The sequence below is a fragment of the Colius striatus genome, chromosome 14 (genome assembly GCF_028858725.1).
Source record: "Colius striatus isolate bColStr4 chromosome 14, bColStr4.1.hap1, whole genome shotgun sequence".
Taxonomy (NCBI): domain Eukaryota; kingdom Metazoa; phylum Chordata; class Aves; order Coliiformes; family Coliidae; genus Colius; species Colius striatus.
The window spans coordinates 22183737-22203998 of record NC_084772.1 but is presented as its reverse complement, the minus strand read 5'-3'; the positions used below and the strand labels follow the sequence as shown (position 1 = coordinate 22203998).

The 20262-nt window shown below is 40.6% G+C and overlaps 1 long non-coding RNA gene across 1 annotated transcript in view; it reads right to left on the bottom strand.

Annotated features, from left to right (window-relative positions):
- Positions 1-288: 288 nt before the first annotated feature.
- LOC133626718 (uncharacterized) overlaps positions 289-20262 on the bottom strand; it is a 209348-nt gene continuing 189374 nt past the window's right edge. The window contains exon 5 of the long non-coding RNA XR_009819741.1: positions 289-370. This is a non-coding gene — a long non-coding RNA (uncharacterized LOC133626718). The remainder of the gene's footprint in view (positions 371-20262) is intronic.

Below are 20262 nucleotides of genomic sequence, written 5' to 3'. Positions count from 1 at the left end.
CCAGAAAAAATTATGAAGATTATGATTATTGCTGAAGTTATTATTGTTGGCGTGGTCCTTAAATGCTCAGATATAGAGCTGTGTTCTGAAAATATGTAATTCACCAACCTAAACTCACACTGTGGCCACAATTCACACATCTTCAGACTGCACTAGACAAAGCTGAAAACCAGACAGCTTTCACAAAAAACCCTCCTCATTAGAATAACTAAACACTTGCACTTGAAACTCAGCTTGGAAATGCAAAAGGAAGAGGTTTTCCTACCATGTATGAAGGACGTCTGGACTGCAGGATGTCACACACGATGCTCGCTTCCTGGCCGTTAATTCAGTAATTCCACTTCTCATTCAGCATAAATCCAGAGAGTAGCTAGCAAAAATAAATGAAAACACACATTTAGTTGGGCTTGGATGTGAACCAAGCAGAAATTTTTCTTGTCCATTCAACTGACAAAAAAAAAGTCTCCTGTGATCTTCCTTTCTAATGTAAAAGTAAAGGTATGGGAAAGGTTATGGGAGAGGTTCCAACACCTGGTTCCACGCTAGCATGCACTGTGTCATGCTGATACTGGCATCTCAAATGCACACAGTATCAGAATTTTGGGGCAGCAATAATGTTGGCTGTCCAGTGTGATCCCATTGTCACCTGCTGTGCGGGGAAGGTGACCTTGTTACAAAGCAATCTGACACACAGGACAGCAGATCTGGCTGGAGAAGCAGCACCATAGTCATAGCAGGCAGGCTGAAGGAACATGAGGGGCTGACTTCAGCCTTGCAGACTCAAGTTTCCTCGCCCTTCATGTGACCAGCCAAAATCAGCTCAGACTGTGGGCACAAAATGGGTTTGTGCTGACTGTATTTCTTGAGTTGACACTCAAAAGTCACTGGGGGCATGGCCATACAAGGTGCTGGTCTTCCAACACTTATAAAAGCCAAACCAGCCCAAGCTACCTCCAGAATCTATGTTTCTGCATGGAAAAAAACAATGGAAAGCTACCAAATAGACCCCTTCTTTCTACTCTGTAAGACATTGATACAGAGCTTGAAAAACTCCAACCAGATTGTAACGAAAGCTGCAGATGGAAGAACACTTTTGAGGAAAGCACCAGTTAATGTTGTCAGAAAAAGGCCCAAGAGTCAATCATTAAAATCCATATGAAAAAGAAGCTAAATATAGATTATATGACTCTCCTCCTTTCTTGTGTCAAAACAATATTTTAATTTTATTTTTAAATCTGACAATCAGGGCAAAACTAATCACTGAAAAAAGTGTTTTACCTTTCAAATACCTGTCATATGTTATAATTGCCCATGTCAAACAGACAGAATAAGGGTACATGGGCATTTTTCACATTCCCCAGATTTCTGGGCTCATAAATTAAATTACACAGGTATTAATAAGAATTGAAACATCCAGTCAGTAAATTTCTTTTCCCTGGAAAGGACTTTGCAGAGGAAAAGAAGCTTCACACAGCAAGCAGATAGTTTAGATTTCATTTTAAAAAGTTAAGAACAGATTGCAGGGTTTGCAAGATAAGATGGTCTAAAACAGCTACTGCAATTTTAAACAGTCCAAACATTGCCTGTCACCTCCAAGCATTCAACTACATTAGATAACAATCTCAATTAATATCTGACATTATTTCTAACAGTGAAAAGGGACATCATTTGCAACTGACACAATAGCATGCTGTGCCAGTGAGGAGCTCCCTGTGCTGCAACTAGACGACTAGAACTTCCCTGCTCCTCTGTCCTTAGCTGTAAAAAACATTCTTATTCTCTGATGCTTCCTGTACTGGAAGAGAGAAAAATACAGCAGGAGAGGGAGAACAGTTAGAGAGAAGCATTTCTGCTGGGCAGGTACCAACACAGGAACCTGCACACAACAAACCAAAACCCAACAGGATAAAGCATCGGTCTGAACAGATCAGGCACAGAGAGTGGAAGTGAAAATCTGATCCCCTAAAGGGGCAGAGGGAAAAGGAGACAGGAAAAAACCATGGAAGGCAAGACTAGAGGGTCAAGGAGTAGTCTCTGTGGAGCAAAATGCAGGATCCAGGAAGCAATGGGAAATGCATCAAGAGGTAAGTAGAAAATATAGGCCAATGATTTTGAGAAAGATACACCTGGATTAGAAAACCAAGTGAATGTGATGGAGGGTAAGCACGCTCTAGTTCCATGTAGTGGGAACACCTGACTTCAGCACAGCTTAGCAGCACCTACAGCCATACCCAGTGCAACCAGCAGTGCCCCAGGCAATGTCACCCTCCAGCTGCGTGCCTGGAGAGGAGGATACTTTCAGGAATGCAAACTGCTGTTCAATTCTCCACTCATTAATGACTATTAAAATGAATATTGATCAAGAGCTTTTCTCTGCATCGACAGCCACATCACTGTAATAACACAGAAAATACCTTAAAAAATAACTTCTTAGCTACAATGAGGAAAACCACTAGATAATGCTCCATGCTATTAACACTCATAGTTAAACAAAGAAATATACAACACTGCCCCAAGTTCATTATCTATTTGCTGGCTCTACAGCAAAAAGAGTGTTACTGCTACGGAACTGCTCTTCAAAAGTGTTCAGTAACTGCTCAGATGAGAGTGATATACCCTTCTCAGTCAACACCAAAATGTTTCTGTAAGCATCATAACCCTGACAAAATTTAAGTAAATTAAAGGACAAGGTGCAACCATAACTTGAATATTCCTATTATTTTTAACAAGCCAGAACACATGTAAGTTATCAAAATGTGGTGTGTCAGACGAATCAAATGGAAAGGTTATAAAACCTAAGACCATGAGTGACAGCTGGTGCAGAGCTTCCCAAATGACTTGTTCGGGTGCAATGAAACAACCAGCCACACGATGAAAGATTTTACTAAACAGGAAACAAAGGCTAATGGTTATCTAGCTACAGTCATGCAGCAAGTGTGTAAATCTGCTTGTCTGCATTCACAGTGGTTTCTTGAAAAGACCAGTCGCTGACATTACAGTATCACTAGCTGGAAACTTAAAGGGAACTTCCCTATACTGACCAATACTGCATCATTAAAAGAGGTAAGAGTCAGAAATACGTAAGACAACCATTTCTTTAGACTTCTCTGTCAGAGACCCCGCAGGTTCTCCTACATCAAAAAGGTAAAGGCTCCAGTACCATCGCCACTCTGCCTCACGAAAGCACCTCCCCAAAACCACTACAGTATTGGCAATCCACAGAGAGGTCTGTGACCCCAGGCTTCCAGGACCCCTGCTTTGCCCTTCTCCCTCCACCACTGCTTCACTGATGGTATTCACATGCAGACAGCACAGACAGGATTTGGTGTTAACAGATAAACACTAAGAAACCAGTGGACATCCACTACAATGGCACGGCTGTGACAAGAATTCTGCAGCTCCCTGTGTTATTTCTGCCACAGTATTTCCCTCGTAACCTTGAGTTGCAAATGCTTACCTCAACCTAGCAAGCAAGCATGTCAACAAGACCATGCAGGAAAGATCTATAGCTCTAAACTGTTCCACCTTCATTGTGAACTTCAAGTCACAAATCAATAAAATATTGAGTCATAAACAATGAGCCAAAAATATTCTTTAACTAAGCCACTCTCATTCAGAATTGTGAATCATGGAGCCTCCACATTTTCCAACGTAAGTTCAGGAAATAAAAATCTCATTAAAGCTTTAGCCAAAATTTCTAATTCATCAAAGGACCATGTTCTGAATACCAATGACTATCATGAAAAAGAAGCAGTTTTTTCTTGTCTGCATGTCTGTAAAATATCTCTTAGGTTACAAAACTATATCTGATGACACTGAAAAGTCTTTCAGGAACAAAGACAGACAACTAAAACAACCACCAGATCTCTTTAATTCCATGCAAAAGTGTCAACAGCAAAATCACTGCATCTCCTCCATGGCAGAATATTAAATGGTTCATTAATACCCATTTTCCCTTCTTCTCTTTTCAGAGGCTACTAAAATTGTTTCTGTTTGATTTTACATGAGTGAAACTCCTCCCAAATGAAACAGGTACAAGTATCTTGAAAGAACATTCAAGTGTACATCATTCAAGACCTTGGCAGTCCCTATCTCTGTGAAACAACAATAGCATCCCACTAATAACAATGACTTGCTTAACTATTCATTTTTGTAAATAATGGAACTGAAAATTATCTAGTGATGGATTTACACTTTTACAATGCATCTCAGGGATGGAAATGAATAGGGACGAAGAAATTATGTATATTACAATGGGTGACACACAGAACTTAAGATTCTAGCTAGCTCCACAGAAGAACACAAGCTGGAAAATGTGGCACTACAATTTTAGCATTTTACCTTTGTCTAATACTACTGTGAGACATCCTATATGTGTTATTTGTATTATAGCAGCACTTAGAAACTCCAATTAAAATCCAAACACCATTATATTAGGCAGAAATAGTATGAAAATTACAATAGGTGTCATACCCATTTTAATTCCAAACAACCACAATAAATTACCTATTTCTCAGATATGCCTTCTTTCATATTGTAGTTAACCACAGAATTTAACATTTCAGTTCCTATATTCAGAGGGAGCATTAAAAGGATTGCCTAGGCAGTCTTTTCAGCCTTTTTGTATTTGAAAACCACATTAACATTTCCAGTGGAGTGAAAGCCTACTGACAGGAGGTTTGCTTTCCTTCACCACCTTTCCTGAGAAGCTGGCCCCTGGCACCACAAGACCTTGTGGACAATGAGCCAAAAAAAGCCTGCTGCCCTGAGGTGTAAGACTGCACTTTTACAGAAAATCCATGCATTTGGATTTGCCTCTTATTGCTCCTCCTTTTTAGCAAATTCCTGCTTTAAATTTAGCCTGAGAACTGGCATACTGAACGTACCAACTTACTCTAGCAAAGGCTATCATTCTACTCTTAATATATTTACACACAGAACAACTTTAGCCAGAGAACTAGTTAGAAAGTTAATCTGACATAGAGATGCACGTCCAGCCAGTTGGATAATCCAGTAACAACTTGTTTTGACTTCAAGAAAGGAACACCACAAATCAGTAGATAGTAGATAATATCAGGATAGTATAATACTAGTATTACTGAAAAGAAAGAATACTTGGAGGCAGGAAACTGAGAAAGGTGGCAGCTTTTGTGGTAACAACAGAAACACTACGTTTCTATACAAAAAAAGTTAATAGAGATTACTTTATGTTTAACAAATGGCAAGTGTTTACAACTGTGACTATTAGTTAGTTCTCTAGTAGGGACTTTATTATAAACAGTATTTCAAACCCAAGACTTTAGGAGACAATGTATAAATATTTTAAGTGGTAAAACATAGGTGTTGGCTTTTTTTGTACTGTGTCCAGAAAATTTGCACAAACACATCAAATTCTCCACCTAGGGACTTGACTTTATTGTTAAGTTTGCATTTAAAACAAATGTACATGACCTATTTTGGGGCTAATATAACTAAAAGGAACCTATTTGTTGTTTATTATTTATAGAAGATTCACTTCAGATTAGGCCTTTTGCAGACGTGTGTATTTGTGTGGCATCATAAAGCACGTCCAGATATCCCCCAGCACTAAAACAGACGAGGAAATGACAAGTTAGGATGTATCACAGTACACACAGTATTTTCTAAAAGCTAAGATTAAAAGCTGTTTTTTCCCTCTTCAGAAAGGCCACATGAAAGAGCTAGCACCATGGCTAATGCATTGACCTTCTGAGTCTGATAATGACAAGTTCAAGTTCCTAGAGTTGGATAAGATGTGGGACTAAAGTAAGTGCACTCAAGCAATGAGTTCTCCTGCTCACAAAACTAGCCCTACAGAAAGAAGAAAACAGTTTAATTTTATACATAAAAAAACCCAAAGAGATTTTCTAGACCATCAGGAAGCCTCAAAAGGATTTTCTTCAGAAAAAGGCACTGGTGGTTTCTTTCACTTTTTAATAGCAAACTTGACATTACTTCATGTGAGTAAATGATGTCAAATTTACGAAAAACAGGTATGTAAAATTGCTGCTTGTGTCTAAAATTTCACATTTTCAGCTTTTTTCATGTAAACAGAGGAGGAGTAAAATGTATTCAAATTGTATTTGCCATACAAGAGATACAACACCTCTTTAAAAACCCTGCCTTCCAAACTTCCAGGAAATCAGAAATGCATTTTTATGTAACAAGCAGACGAAGTCAACTCCTCTGGAAATCTAGCATCTGCCTTTTGTTTTCAAACAAAGACAACAAAGTCCCTCTTTCCTATCATCAGCCAAGAAAAAACACGGCTGACCTAAAGCTTTATTCCTGCCAGTCATTAGTTCTGTACAGTTCTGCAGGTTTCAGTGTCTGGAGCTCTTCAGAGGCAGAATAAAGCTGGCATGAGTGAGGCAAAGAGAAGCAAGCTGCTGCCACCAAACCAGGCAGCCACGGCAATCGGTCAGACAGATAAGGCAAATAGAGTTTGGTGAGGGAAAAAACTAATAAGCTGTTTTTTTCCTAAATTCCCAGTACCAATAATACATACTAAAATGTACAACTAGTAAACACATGGAGTTTTAGCATGCTGCATATTTTTAAATCTTTACATTTCAAACTACACAGAGATATTCCATCCTTTACATGTTTAAGCTATATCAGACAAATAATAAAGGCTAAGAAACACCAGGACTCAAGCTGGTGTAAACTAACACGTGCATCATCAGTTTTTAATCACCAGATCAGTGAAAGACTCCTGACAAGACAGACTATGATCACAAAGGGAACAATACCGGTTTCAAAAAAAGACAGTCTTTTAACTTTGACTTTTGACAATATTTCTAATTTCCTCCCTCTCACCCCCATTCAAGCTCATCTCACAAACAATAATTTATTTAGAAAGAGAAATTAATCTTAAGCCTTTCCAAAGTCTTGAGTTATTCCACTCCAGTAAATTTTCAGACAGAAATTTTTGCTTTTCCTAAGAACACACAGTGATATTAAATACAAAAACCCACACGTTAAAGAACAGTAACATTTCTAAAACAAAAGCTCAAGTTGAAGTTAAGAAATTGCCATAATTAAACTTGCCCAGAAAGACAGATTAAGGTCAAATACATCTATTAATTTTGGGTAGCCACTCTAAACTACCTTAGATTCGATTTTTTTTTCTTTAAGTACAGCATTTCAGAGCATTTAATACATTCCTAGAATGGTTTTTACTAGTTCCCATTGCGGCTGTAATTTTTCATCACCTCTGCAAACTGAACACCACACATCAAAGCTGAGCACCCAGACTGCGGAGTGGGCAGTTATCGGTGTCCGTGCAAGGGCTGAGTTAAGTGACTTGACCAGCACCACATCAGCAGTTTCTTACAGCAGCAGGAAAAAAAATCCTGTTTTTTAAAGAGGTGTTTATCTGCTTTGCTCATGGAGCCCACACTTCTTCCCGTGTGCTATAATAATTCCAGCTTCTCCTGCTCACCTAGCAGCAGCTCTCCCCTACTGTACACTCCATCACAGAACTGAACCACCCCTAGGACTTTTTCTGTGAACAAGTTGGGTGTAAATGCTTTAGACTGACATTAATCAAGTTCTCCCTGAGGTTAGGGAGGGCAGGACTGAGTGGGCCCTACAAGCAGCAGCCCCCAGCTCTCCCACAGCTTCCAGTCAGCCTCAGGGTGTGCTCTTCTGTGGCCCTATGACCTATGTCTCGTCTCACCTTCCTCCTGAGGGCTCTCAAGAATCTAGGCTGAGCCTCAGTCAGAAGAGCCAAAGCCCACAGTGGCGCAGAGTAAAGCTCTGCTTGTACGTGTGCCTTCCGCGGAGGCCACGGCGGGGCCACGGGAAAACGGAGGGAGAAAACTGGCCTCGCTTAGGGAGGTCTCACTGAACTTATGTTAAGGGACCTGAAATAAACAATGAATGGCACCAGTTCCTGGCAGAGGTGCTGAGCAAAGGGCCCTTTCGTAGCCCACGGCTTGCCACGAGGCCACAGCCACTGCCCACAGCCCTGGCGAGGGGAGATGGGGCAGAGGCTGGTGCGGCCACGGCCTCGCCTGCGGATTTCAGCGTGTGGGAAATGGCACTCTGCTGAAAGAAAAGATGCCTTCACACTTTGTAACACGTTTTCTTGGGGTTTTGTTACATCCCTCACTACTTCTAATTATCAAAGAGACTTTCTTTCTAAACAAAGGCTGCTGCTTCTTCATCCAAGAGCGATGTTAAGATGCTAAATGAGGTATACGATCACAGCGCCTTGCCAAACAAAAGGATAAGTCAAACACAGGCACTTGTGATTTCTCTGCTGGATCAAGGAGAGAAAAAGGAGTTAGAGAAGAAAGCGTAGATTTCAAACAAATGTTTCCATAATCAACAGTTACTGCAAGCAAGGTTCAGAAAATTACAGGGAAAAAAAATCTTTTCCTGTAAATATCCCTTATTGTTTTCTTTATTGTTTAAGGTGAAATATCCCTTTTTTGGTTATCAGTCTCAACATTTTCTTAGCTTAGAAAAAGGAAAAGAAACAGCTAACCTCAATTTTGGTTTTTTTCTTTTAATTTGACACAAACTATTAGTAGTTCCTCTGAATATGCTAGAGCCTGTGATGGGAATTCTGTATTTAGGCAAGTTCTAGACTGTGATTTACACAGAGGCCAGAGAATCATTTGTGCTAATAAGAAAAAAAAATTCCAAGGCAATATGTTATCTTTTAACATTCCTAATTATTCATTAGGGGACACAGAGTCCTTGAAAAGCTTATTGTTTTCTCATCAAATTTTGATAATTTGGGAAGAATTTGTGCATAACATTAAATAAACAGACACTTAGATCCTATGCGACCTGCTCTACGTGAATCTGCTTCTGCAGGGGAGCTGGACAAATGATCTCTACAGGTCCCTCCCAACCCTGCCATTCATTGATTCGATGTTTAAAATACACATAGTACCAATTTTTAGAAAAGCAGTTCCTTCCCATATCCAGCACTGCCTTCTTCTCAGCTTTTGTTTCCACCGAACTAACACACCTTTCCCAGCACACAGTCCATTCTGAGTTTCTGAATCCTCAGCAACCCTGACAGAGGGAAGATGAGAGAATTTTGCTAATTCAGTATCTTCCTGTTCTTCCCTGTAATTTCCAAGGCGATGTTTGCCACATATCATAACATTTTTCTTTCTGCCCTTCTTTATTTATATGCCCCGCTCATTGTGACATAGCACTTCTTTGGAAGATATTTACTGTTGGAGTACAAAAAGCCTCTGATGTTTAGTGATTACAACTTCAGTTTACAAATTAGCATCTGCAGTACAGGAAATTTAAGCCATGCTAGTTGAACATGGTTAAAGTTGAATGATTTCAGCTGGATAACAGGGAAAAGATGCAAATATATTATGCATCCTTTTTATTTATTATGTTCCCTTCCGATGGAATAAGGTTACACTTATGAATTCCTCTTATCCTTTTATATAGTGATGTCAGACCAAGTCACTGTATCATAGTAAGTTCCGTGCAGTTGCACAATATGGAAATGTCATGTTTTGCTTAGACACGATTTCCACAGTCTGTTTAAGAGGATGCTGAAGTACATTTATTTTAATCAGGTTCTCATTTGCAGTTACAACAAAAATCCTAAGTATCAGAAGGCTTGAGAGAGTGTCTTAATTTAAGTGTAGTAAAATCCAGGTGGTGATCTCCAAATACCACACTAAACTTGCATGTTGACTTTCCACAACCACACAAAAGTCAAATAATTGCAGAGGGGTAAAAAAAAAAGGTAGTTTTTTAAACACTCGTCCAGAGAATAAGCAATTTTTAGGAACAGCTGCTGAATTGCACAAGTGAATCACGTTTAAAAGGCAATGTCTGAACCTACATCGCTTTCTTAAAGTAACTTTTAATGAAAATTATTTCTTCCTACCCTGAAAGGCGGCTTTAACCCCTCTATGAGCTGCTATCCTTCTGTACAAACTAGTTCAGCAGAGTTTTACTGCCAGGGGATATCAGGTCAGAGATGGCTCTGTTGTCAGATTAGTCACCGAGTACCTCAATTGCCTTTGGCACATCAGTTAACCTTTCTGTATTAATGCTTTCCAGACGGTACAACAGTAGCTCTTCATGGGAGGGAGGAGCTTAGCGTATCAATTAATGAAAATAACTATTCAAATGCTCCTCTTTAATTCCAAGGTCTGTCTGCTCTACAGGATAATACTGAGAAACTCAAAACCACTCTGCACATTAAATACAAATTAACTATTTCTATGTAAGCAGGTGCTATTTCAGAGCAGACTTCTAGCATACAAACTTTAATGACTTCACAAATTATGAAGACTGGGGCTTACAGTTTTCTTGCAACTCGTGAATAAGAACAAAAAGAGAAGCAGCAGTCTTTGTCTTCAACTGACAACCTGTATGTTTTAGAATACTTCTGTAAGTTTTAATGAGCTAAATGATTAAAAAATATAAGTATTGTGAAAATTCTCTTGATGTGAAACCGTACATACCTAAAACAAACTTTTACTGCCTAGATATAAAACGCTGGAAAACGGAGTTTCTGAGGGAAATACTGACAGAGCATGAGCTAGGCTGGAGCCTGCTAACGGGTGCTGCTATAATACACTCTATTCCAGAATAATTTTTCTTTTTATTATTTCATTAAGTTGTATCTCACTAAAGTTCCTCCTAGGATCTCTCTACAGCACCAAATTTTTCATTGAGAAAACTATAAATCATAGGCCTAAATTACAATTTAATTATAAACGCCTTCTCTTCTAATGCTGCCTGGGACCTTTTACCCTCCTACATAATTCTAAAAAATGACCCCTGTCATAATTTCCTTCACTAGAATAATATGCAGAGATCTAATCCTGAATCCTGCTGTCTTATAATTTAATATAAGAGGTAATTATTATTCAAAAGATAATGTTGCAGATATTGAAAATATTCTGAAGTTTAAGTCTAAAAAAACCCTCGGCTTGGTACGTAAAAGCCTCTTATTTGACTCTTGCATAAAAGGAAATAAATAAAAAGGTTTTAAGACTTAATGCAAAATGCCAGAAGTGCTATTGTAGCTGGAATTTGTCTACTGCATTTTCTATAACCTTTGAACTACAGAGAAAACACACTCACGCACGGAGCAAAACCAGGAAGACACCAGATCATTTATTATTGATTTCTGCTTTTTGCCATAGGTTAGACATTGCTAACCTACATTTCAGATTGCTATTGCCTACCTGAAAAACATGTTTTAGATGGCTCCACGTTCCTGAACGCGAGGAAGGATACATATAAACCAAAGCCAAAAAAAGAAGAAAAGCACAGAGCCAAAAAGACCCATCTCCATTACACCTTTCACATCCCAAGTTTGATCTTAAATTTATCACACAGACACTGCCATGTTTATCCAAAACATTCCTTTAAGGGAGAAGTTAAATAGAATTAAAACTTTACAGAATTAGTCCATTTTTTCTAAGTCAGGAAAGCAAGGAATAACACCATTACATCAATTCATCTTGCACAAGAGACAGTGAATTTAATCTCGTACCAAGAACACGGCTATTATTGCCTGTCTCTATTCACTTTACAAAGAAAGACTTTGACCTTAAATCCCTCTTTTTCTAAAACTGGGATTTCATCAATTAAAACTCGGCTTCTCTTAGTTAACTCTTACGATATGCAAGAATATCTCCAAAGAAACAAACTGGTAGCACGGATGGAGAAGCTTAGGATGAACATGAGGAGAGAGAATGACAGAATTCCTGACAGCCGGATAAAATTCGCTAAACAACTGGAATGTTTTTTCTGTTTCAGATTCAGGGAGCATGTCCCATTTTTTTTCAACTAAATGAGAGATCAAATGAGCTTCATTGCTTCTAACCATATACAGCTCCATCAGAAGGAACAAATAAAATACCATAACTGACAGATTCAACATCCTGAAGAGGTAGAGGCCAATGAGGTTATCAGAAAATGGGGTTCACGAGAGGTAATTATAGCCCATGCTCACCCTTCTTAGGCGAGGCAGAACATCACTATACAGCTCCATAAAAATCAAACTATATAGTGCAGAGGCACCAGTTTACTACCCTCTTTGTTTTTGCTTTGGGAGCAGTTCATTTAAGATGTAATAAATTGAAGTTTTTTTCCTGTCCTTCCATAAATCCGGGGACAGTGCAAATGAGGTGTTCCTCATTATGAACAGAAGAAAAGGGGCTCCCTAGATAGTGACATGAACTAGCAGCATTAAAGCTCTCATTAAAAGGAACCCTGTTCTTTTCTGTAATAAGGAATATTACTTAATAACACTTGAAGCATGGTTCACTTCATATTGCTGAAGTGAGCTTTTGTGGGGCAGTGAAGAGGAAAAAAGGGAAAGTCCATGGTACCACAAACATCATAAAAAAAAAGAGATAAAATTTTTCCTGTAACAAATTAATAGTAAGAAAGAAAGTGTCATTGGCTGCTTCTGTCTAACTCAACTGCTTCATGCTGCAGAGATTTAAGGATCTCAGGGGATGCGTGAAAGACTTCAGACTACACTTTCTAAATGAACAAACCAAACCAGACTAGATGGGCACAGGTGGACTGGGCAAGCTTCACAACTTTGAAGGAATTGTATTCTTAGCAAATCAGAAAGCGTTACTGCAACGGGAACACGCAGCACCAAAAAGGACGGTGCAGGGATAATCTTACATTTCCATCTCCCACCAAAAAACCCTCTCTCTGGGTTTGGACAGTCAATACAACCTGAAGTTCATCTCTTCTGACTAGTCCTCAGAGAGATAACGCAGTTACAGGGTATCCCCGAGTGTGACTGCCCTTTCCCATGCACAGCCACAAACTGCACACACCAACAAGCCTTGTACACATCAGACCTGGAGCACACCAGGGCAGAGGAACACTGTGCCGCGCTGGCATCCTGCCTCACATGACAGTCACACGCTTCTGAAGAGAAGGAATGTTTTGGTGGTCCTCTGCATCTTCATTCCACACCCTGCCAATTTGTTTCAGAACCTACAAGATGACTATACCTATACTGGGGCTCCTGGTTGGAGCCAGTGCTCAGCAGGAAGATTTTGTGGGGCTTTGGTCTGAACTGCTGCAGACCCTCCTGACTGACCTCAGGATTCGTTAAGGAAAAAACCTCTACAGAAGAGGTGAAGTTCAGAAAATAATGTGAATATGCAGAAGCAACAACTGGACATCTTAACCAGGCTTTTTAACTGCCTTTTACAGTGCTAGTGAAACCAGGCACTCATGCCCCTATTCATAAAAGCAGAACAAGGAGGATTAATTGAACAGGTATTAAAGCTGTTGAGAGTACTTTTGTTACCAGTCAATCACCTCGTCAAAGCCTTGATTAACCTGAATAAGAGCTTTGCCCGAGTCAGAAGTGAAAAGCCAAGTTTACATGAGTATTACATTTACATTACGTGTACATCATGTTTACTTTAGAAATTATATTTTTAAAGGGCCATGGAAATAAGTAGGAAAAACACACAGATGGTGTTTCTGACAAAACCGCTCCTCTGGCTGTCCCTGCTTGCCAGGGCTCTGCAGCGGCGTGCGGAGCGGCCAGGCTGCTGCACCACACCTGACTGCTTAGCAGTCACTTCTGAAACTCTGTTTCACTTTGCTTTTGTTGTTTGTCTCTACTGTACAGGCAAGACATGCTAATAAAACTCTGCAAAGTATCCAGACATGAGTTCTTTACAAGGCAAACTCGTTTCATGCAAATAAATTTCCTTATTTATGATGTTGGCTGCTTTTTTCCCCCTTTTTTCCACCAAATCCACTTTATTAATCTTTTGTAGTTTTAGACACTTTAGAGTCATTTCCGTTCTCAAAGCAGAAAGATGGCATAAGATTTGAAGCTATCACCAGGGCAGTTGGCCAAGAAGCTACTCATAGTTAATACATTACAGTTTTTGTGCAGATCACAAACTTTCCATAGGAACATCTTGTAGCTGTCCCTGCAGAATCCCATTTGGTTCCTCCCAAGCCATCATCACCCTTGCCAGATTATTTTGAGCTGTACTCTTATCCTTGACTGTACTCAACAGCTCAGCTTTCTGTTGTCTGCAAGCTCAGTAAGGATATTTCCCACTCTGCAATTGAGCTCTTTAATGAGCAAATGCTGCAGTGACCCAGCATCAGGGCAGACCTCTGCCAAACCTCATTTTATATCTCCTCCTATTTTGACATTCATAAGTATGCCCTAAATACGATTCTTCAGCCAGTTCTACACTTACACTCACCTAAACCCCATTTCTTTAGCCCACTTATGAAGAAATCACGTGCCAGAAACTCCCTAAATTCAAGATAGATGACATCTATTGCTTCTTCCCTGTCCACAGCTGTTACTCTGTTGTAGGAACTGTTGGGTTGATTACACAGTTCTCTTTCTGAAATCCATGTATGTTAATCTATGGTCATCCTCAAAGTGCTTGCCAATAGCTGTATTATAACATTTTCACAGAGACTGGAGTTTAGCTGACTAGTCTAACCCCTGACTAAACTCCTGTTTAAACCAGGACAATACACTGTCTTCCAGTATTTCACCTTTTCTGCTCAGCTTTTCAAAGGCAGCCGCTACTAGTTCTGAGTTTATTTTGGCTCTGCACGTTCTTTTACTGAGCCTTGAAGACCATGGTTCTGACAGCAGCTACCTTACACACTTTAACCTGTTTCTTCTTTGTTCAGGACTAAGATCTCCTCCATTTGGCAACAGCATCAATTCTGATACAGCTGCTGTCCTAGAGACAACCTTTAATACAGCAGGATATAAACACATTTGGCTGTCAGAATTACCATTTGCTCCCCACTGAACAGAGATACTACACTGTTCTTTACTTTCCTATTCCCGCTATTGTTCTTGGTATTGTTATTTTTGCTGCTTTGATGCACCTTGCTAGCTGCTTATTTTAAGATTTGGCCTCTCCAATTTTATCACAACATGCTTCTGCTGTATTTTTGTACTTGTTCTCTGCAAAGTGTTTTCCTATACCTTGCATCCATCCTCCGCACTAGGAATAGTTTGCACTTTATGCCAACATTCCATTTAGGCAACTACTTGGACTTCAGGTCTGCATAATTCCCAACAACTGCCACATTAGGTGTCTGAGATAGTCACTGTCACTGATTATTCATAGCTTTTAATTGCACACAACTCAAAAACCTACTACCCTCTTGCCTATGATGTCCCAAGTAATTACGTCTCAGCCTTCTGCGTTCCTTTGACGTACTCATTCTGCAAACACGGTAGCACACACTGCAGCAAGAATGTAGTCTGACACTGTTAGTGCATGGGGGACTAACAATATTGTCTCTTTTCTCCTGTCTGTAACTAGAGGCCACAACAAAAGAGAGGAGAGAAAAAGCAAGCAAAAGCTTGTATTCTTTGCTGATGGTAGTGTGCTCCTTTATTCATGGGTCCAAGAACATCCATCCTTCCAATTCTGCAAAAATACTTTTGCAGAGGGAACCCAGCCCCAGCACATTTTCTCTCACATTTAATAGGCCACTTTAAGAGCACGTTTACTTAGTCCTCATCAAACACGGATAATTGACAGTTTCCCACCCCTAGCATCCCCACTCTGAGAAGGCGGTTTCCCCAGGAGCCGCCTTGTACAACCTCAAACACTTTATTACTGGTCAATTTGGGTTTCCTGCCCACTGTAAGTGGCAGTGCTGAGGGTCTCTAACTCTCTCTTGTCTCGCTAATCAATATAAGCAGTCACTTCCACCACATTTCCCTGCTACTCAGCAAGAAGGACGATAGAGAGTGCCACTGGTTCTAAATAACTGTACGGCTTTAGCCTTCCATCAGAAAGTAAGTTACACTTCAGAAGAAGAAGGAGGAGGCTTTTTCTTTGGGAGTTCTGGGCTTCTTTTGAGATTTTCCCTATTTTCATGCTTTCCAGAGAGAGCAAAGGCACACAGCTGGTCTGATGCCATTGCTGAGAGCTGCCTCCTCAGCTGAGGCCAGCCCGTCCCCCCACACGTGCAACATCCCTGTCAGCAGCACACGTGGCACCGCGCTCGCTGGAGAGAGCAACAGAACAGTCCCATAAAGTGCCAACCACGGCTTTACGGTCACTGTATTATGGGTATGAGAAAGTCAGGATTAAACAATTATTGCCTCGAACTCACACAGTAAAATTTGTTTATGAGGTAAATTTTAACAAGAAACAAACAGTTAGTGTTGTTTATAAGCAAACTCAAGCTGTAAAAACCAGAGAATGCTTTGTAAATACCAGTCCATGGGCCAGATGAAGTCCTGGAGGGAAGCTCCCTGCTGTTTGCAGCTGGCTGTCACACACACAACGTGACCAGCTCCAGCGGCCAGGTGAAATCAAAGCCAGCACTTTTGCCCAAGGATGGCAGAGTGGCAAAATCTCCACTTGTTTGTAAAGATACTTCCTCTCACATGTCATCCACTGCATGGAACCTCCTTGTAGCACCCACACAAAAAATGGCCACGACTACTACAAATACAAATCTGTTACCTAACAGAAATGATGTCAAACAGACTAGGCTAAACACAATACTGGCGTACAGCAGGTCATCTTGATCTAAACAATCCCTAAATTCAATTCACAGTGGTTTCCCCCGCTGTCTTGGCAGGAAATACCCATACTCTTACTCAGTACTGAAACTTATCTTCTAATAAAATGAATTCCTTAGGTGGAGCTCCAGGAAGGTCTGAGACTTTGTGGTCTCTCTACGGTGCAGTACGATGGCACCATCAGGATGAACACTAGGGTGGAAACACGGAGCACGGACCCAAAGCTCGCTCCACTGGGAGCGTGGTGTGAGGCAGCATTTGCCCTTCCCAGTCCTCAGGGCTGAATAATCCCGGGATGCTGCAAGTGTTGATTGGGCTCTACTGGCTAAAGTATGCGGAGACTAAAGACCAGCTCCTGAAAAACCACTGTTAAGAGACTGATGTGTACTAGTGGGCCCAGGCTCGAAGACCAGGGATGTGGATGTAGGGTCAAATGAGCCCCCAGCCAGCACAGTACCTGCTGCTCCTGCAGCTGGGGCTGTGGGGACAGCCCTCCTTGTGCCTTTATGATCACTGAAGCATGCAAACTAGTTGAGAGCATCAATGAATGATATTATTGTCATTAAAACCCTACGTACCATCACTTGGCACACAGTGAGGAAGGAAAAACACCTCAGCTGATCCAGCTTTACTAATCCAGAACAACAAAGAAACAAAAAACCTGCAGCAAAAAACGTAACGTTGTGCTTTTTACTGCACATACACAGACAAAAAACCCAACCTTTAAAAGTGAATATATGCCTACTGCAAAGTATTGAGGTGAAAAGGGAGGTCTTATCATCCCTGCTCCCCCAGGATCTCTTAGAGTGTGTGTGTTTCTGTGGTGGTTGGCTTGTGGTTTCGTTGTTCACTACAGTTTCCCAGAGCCCTATATTTTACTGAAACATAAGTACAGGCCCACCAATTTGCTGACAAGCTGATCTATTGGCTCTAGGACACTGAGGGGAATTATGCTCCTGCCGCCCTGATGCTCTCCTTTGTTTAGAAAAAGAAGAGAGAAAGAGAGAGAGTGAAAAAAAAATCCTCAATCGTTTAGTACAAGTCATTTTACATGCTGGGATAATGAAGTATAAAAATGCCTTCAAAGGACTGATTTCCTACTTTTAACTCACTACCAGCCGAGCTCTTTGTGAGGCCCTCTGGAACATGCATTCCCAGCCCCACTCAAACAAAAGAGCTGCGAATTCATTAAACTATTTAATTATGCCTTTTTATTTTTCTCCATTAGCAAGCCCTGCCAGTACAAAGTAAATAAAGCCACCATGGTCTTTCCCCAGCAGACACACTGACTGTTTTTATTCTTTATTCAGTTTACAACATAAAGGGCTATTTTTCCCCCTCCTCCTATTCTTGGCTAGTTTCCTAATACAAGCCCTACAAACAGAAGCATCCAACTGTACATGCAACGCATGGAAGTGGAGAGCAGCAGCAGCACTCAGCATTGCAAGCACATACCCTAGACAGCTTTCAAAGTACCAGCAGCCAACGGCAGCCAAACAGCACTTTACAGCCAGGCGCGGAAAAGATATTAGCTTTTTTTTTTATACTCTAGTAAATTTGCTTTTTACATCTATTTCTTTTCAGAAGGGCTTGTTATTGAGCTTACTGTCCACAAATTCCATTGATCTCAGGCTGTGACTCAATCCATATGCTCACGCTTTGACACCAGCACAGCAAGCAAGCGATACAAATCCTGTTCAGGCTACAAACTTATTGATTTTATAGATTTCCCCCAAAGTTGTGATAATGATATATCATTGTTAAATTTGGTAGAACAAACTGCTTTCCCAATCTGTCAATGCGAGCATGAAAACCAATTCACAGCCTTGTTTAGAAGGCTTTCCCTTCAGAAGAATAACTACTGCTAGCGGAAGCAGATCACCAATACCCAGCCGCTGGCACGGGTTTGATGGATGTTACCTCTCCAGTTGCCCTTTCCTGACCTGTGGCGTGCTGGGTTCCCAGACTCGCCTCCTGGTTATAAGAACCACCCTTATTTTTCAGAAGTATTTTTCAAATTCATTATTTAAAACTTGCAGTATATGTAAACCATAATAATGGCTTTTAAACATATTTCCTTTAAATATTTCAGATGCATTAAGACAACATGAAAATTATTGATTTTAGCAGTAACATTTTTTGCTTGTTCCATTCCTGTGCTCACAGAAACAGCAGAGCTGCGCTTTTCCCTTCCATGAGAGGGAGACAGAATACTGCTTTGAAGAGGAGTGGCCTCACTTTCTGCCCCATCGGCTTCTCAACCCAACAACGGTGGGAACAAGAAGACAACCAGCTTCCACCCTGAAACACACTTGGGTGTTTTCCCCATGTCTTCCTACTGCCAAAGTAGAAACTTGATCCAACACTCCTCTCCCAATCAGTGAAGGAGGGTTCCATTCCAGAGGTATTAGGAAGAAGAAACTCAAGCTGTTTCTCAGGTTATGAGAAGGTGACATAAGAAGTTCATCAGTCCTTATCACAGGACAAAAAGGCAGCCGCCAAAAACACGCCTGCACGGTGCACAAGATGTACGAAAACTGTAAACAGCTGTTGTGTTTTTAACAAACCATGAAATAGCTCTAACAAAATGGTCTGCTGGAACGACAGTGTGTGTGCTTTCATTCACACATTCTCCTTAAACTCTCAAGCAATTATTAGGACTCCAAAAAGAGACTTAAAATCCATGAGCAAAAAGCTTTACAAAGGAGCTGAAACCAAACGAGAGGCAAGAATTAATGTCAGAAAACAAAATCAGGAAACCCATGGGAAAAAATAATCTCTCCTCAACACTTTCCCATCACAGTCTTTCTGTTATAATACCATCTTCACCCAACATACATCTCCTTAGCCCTGGAAAAGCAGCTTAACTCATCTGACATCATGCCACGAGGTCACCACACAGTAAGAGCTTTGCTACGTTCTACCCAGGTCTTGCTGTTGATGTCTCCCCATGTATGGCAATCCACCCCTAAGCATTTATCCATGTTCCTGGCACAACAGCTCAGAGAGACACAAACAGTGCCTTTCCTTTCACTTTTGATTTAATTCAAGGTGATAGATGATGAACTTTTTTACCTATTGTGGCTTTTTTCAGCTGGCTGAATGCCCCCTCCAAATATGTCTTTCTGAAAAGTCTTCCTGAACTTCAAGGCACTTCACATTTCAGTGCCTGTCTGCAGGATCCCTTGTCTATCTTCCAACTATGACAAGGAACAACAACTCTAATACACTTCTCATTCATCTAAGGTATTTTCATTGTTTTTCCTCACTGAAACAGAAATGTCAGGCTAAGGGAGAGGTGATGGAACATCCCAATGTCAATGTTTTATCATGGCACTGCTGAGGAGCTGTGCTTCGTGCTTCTCTTTCAGCACGTAGGCTGGAAGGAGTCTCACATCATGTCTTCACAAAAATAAACTGTTTGCTGGACAGAGGAAGCACTATTGATAACATACGAAGCATTCAACTATTTTTTGTCTGAATAAAGTCACTCACCTAACAAAGACAAGTGTTATAACTAATCTCCCTTCTGTGATGGGAGAGCTGAGACATGGTGAAAGCATGGGACCTGCTAAAGGCCTCACGTGGAGCCAGCGATAAGGTAGAGCCCAGCAATGAAGATCCTCATGCCCAATGTCTATTATATCCATATCCACTCTGGATAGCATCAGCTTCCATCTTCTTTAGGCAAAGGCATTCAAAAAGGGCACGTCCTTACCAAG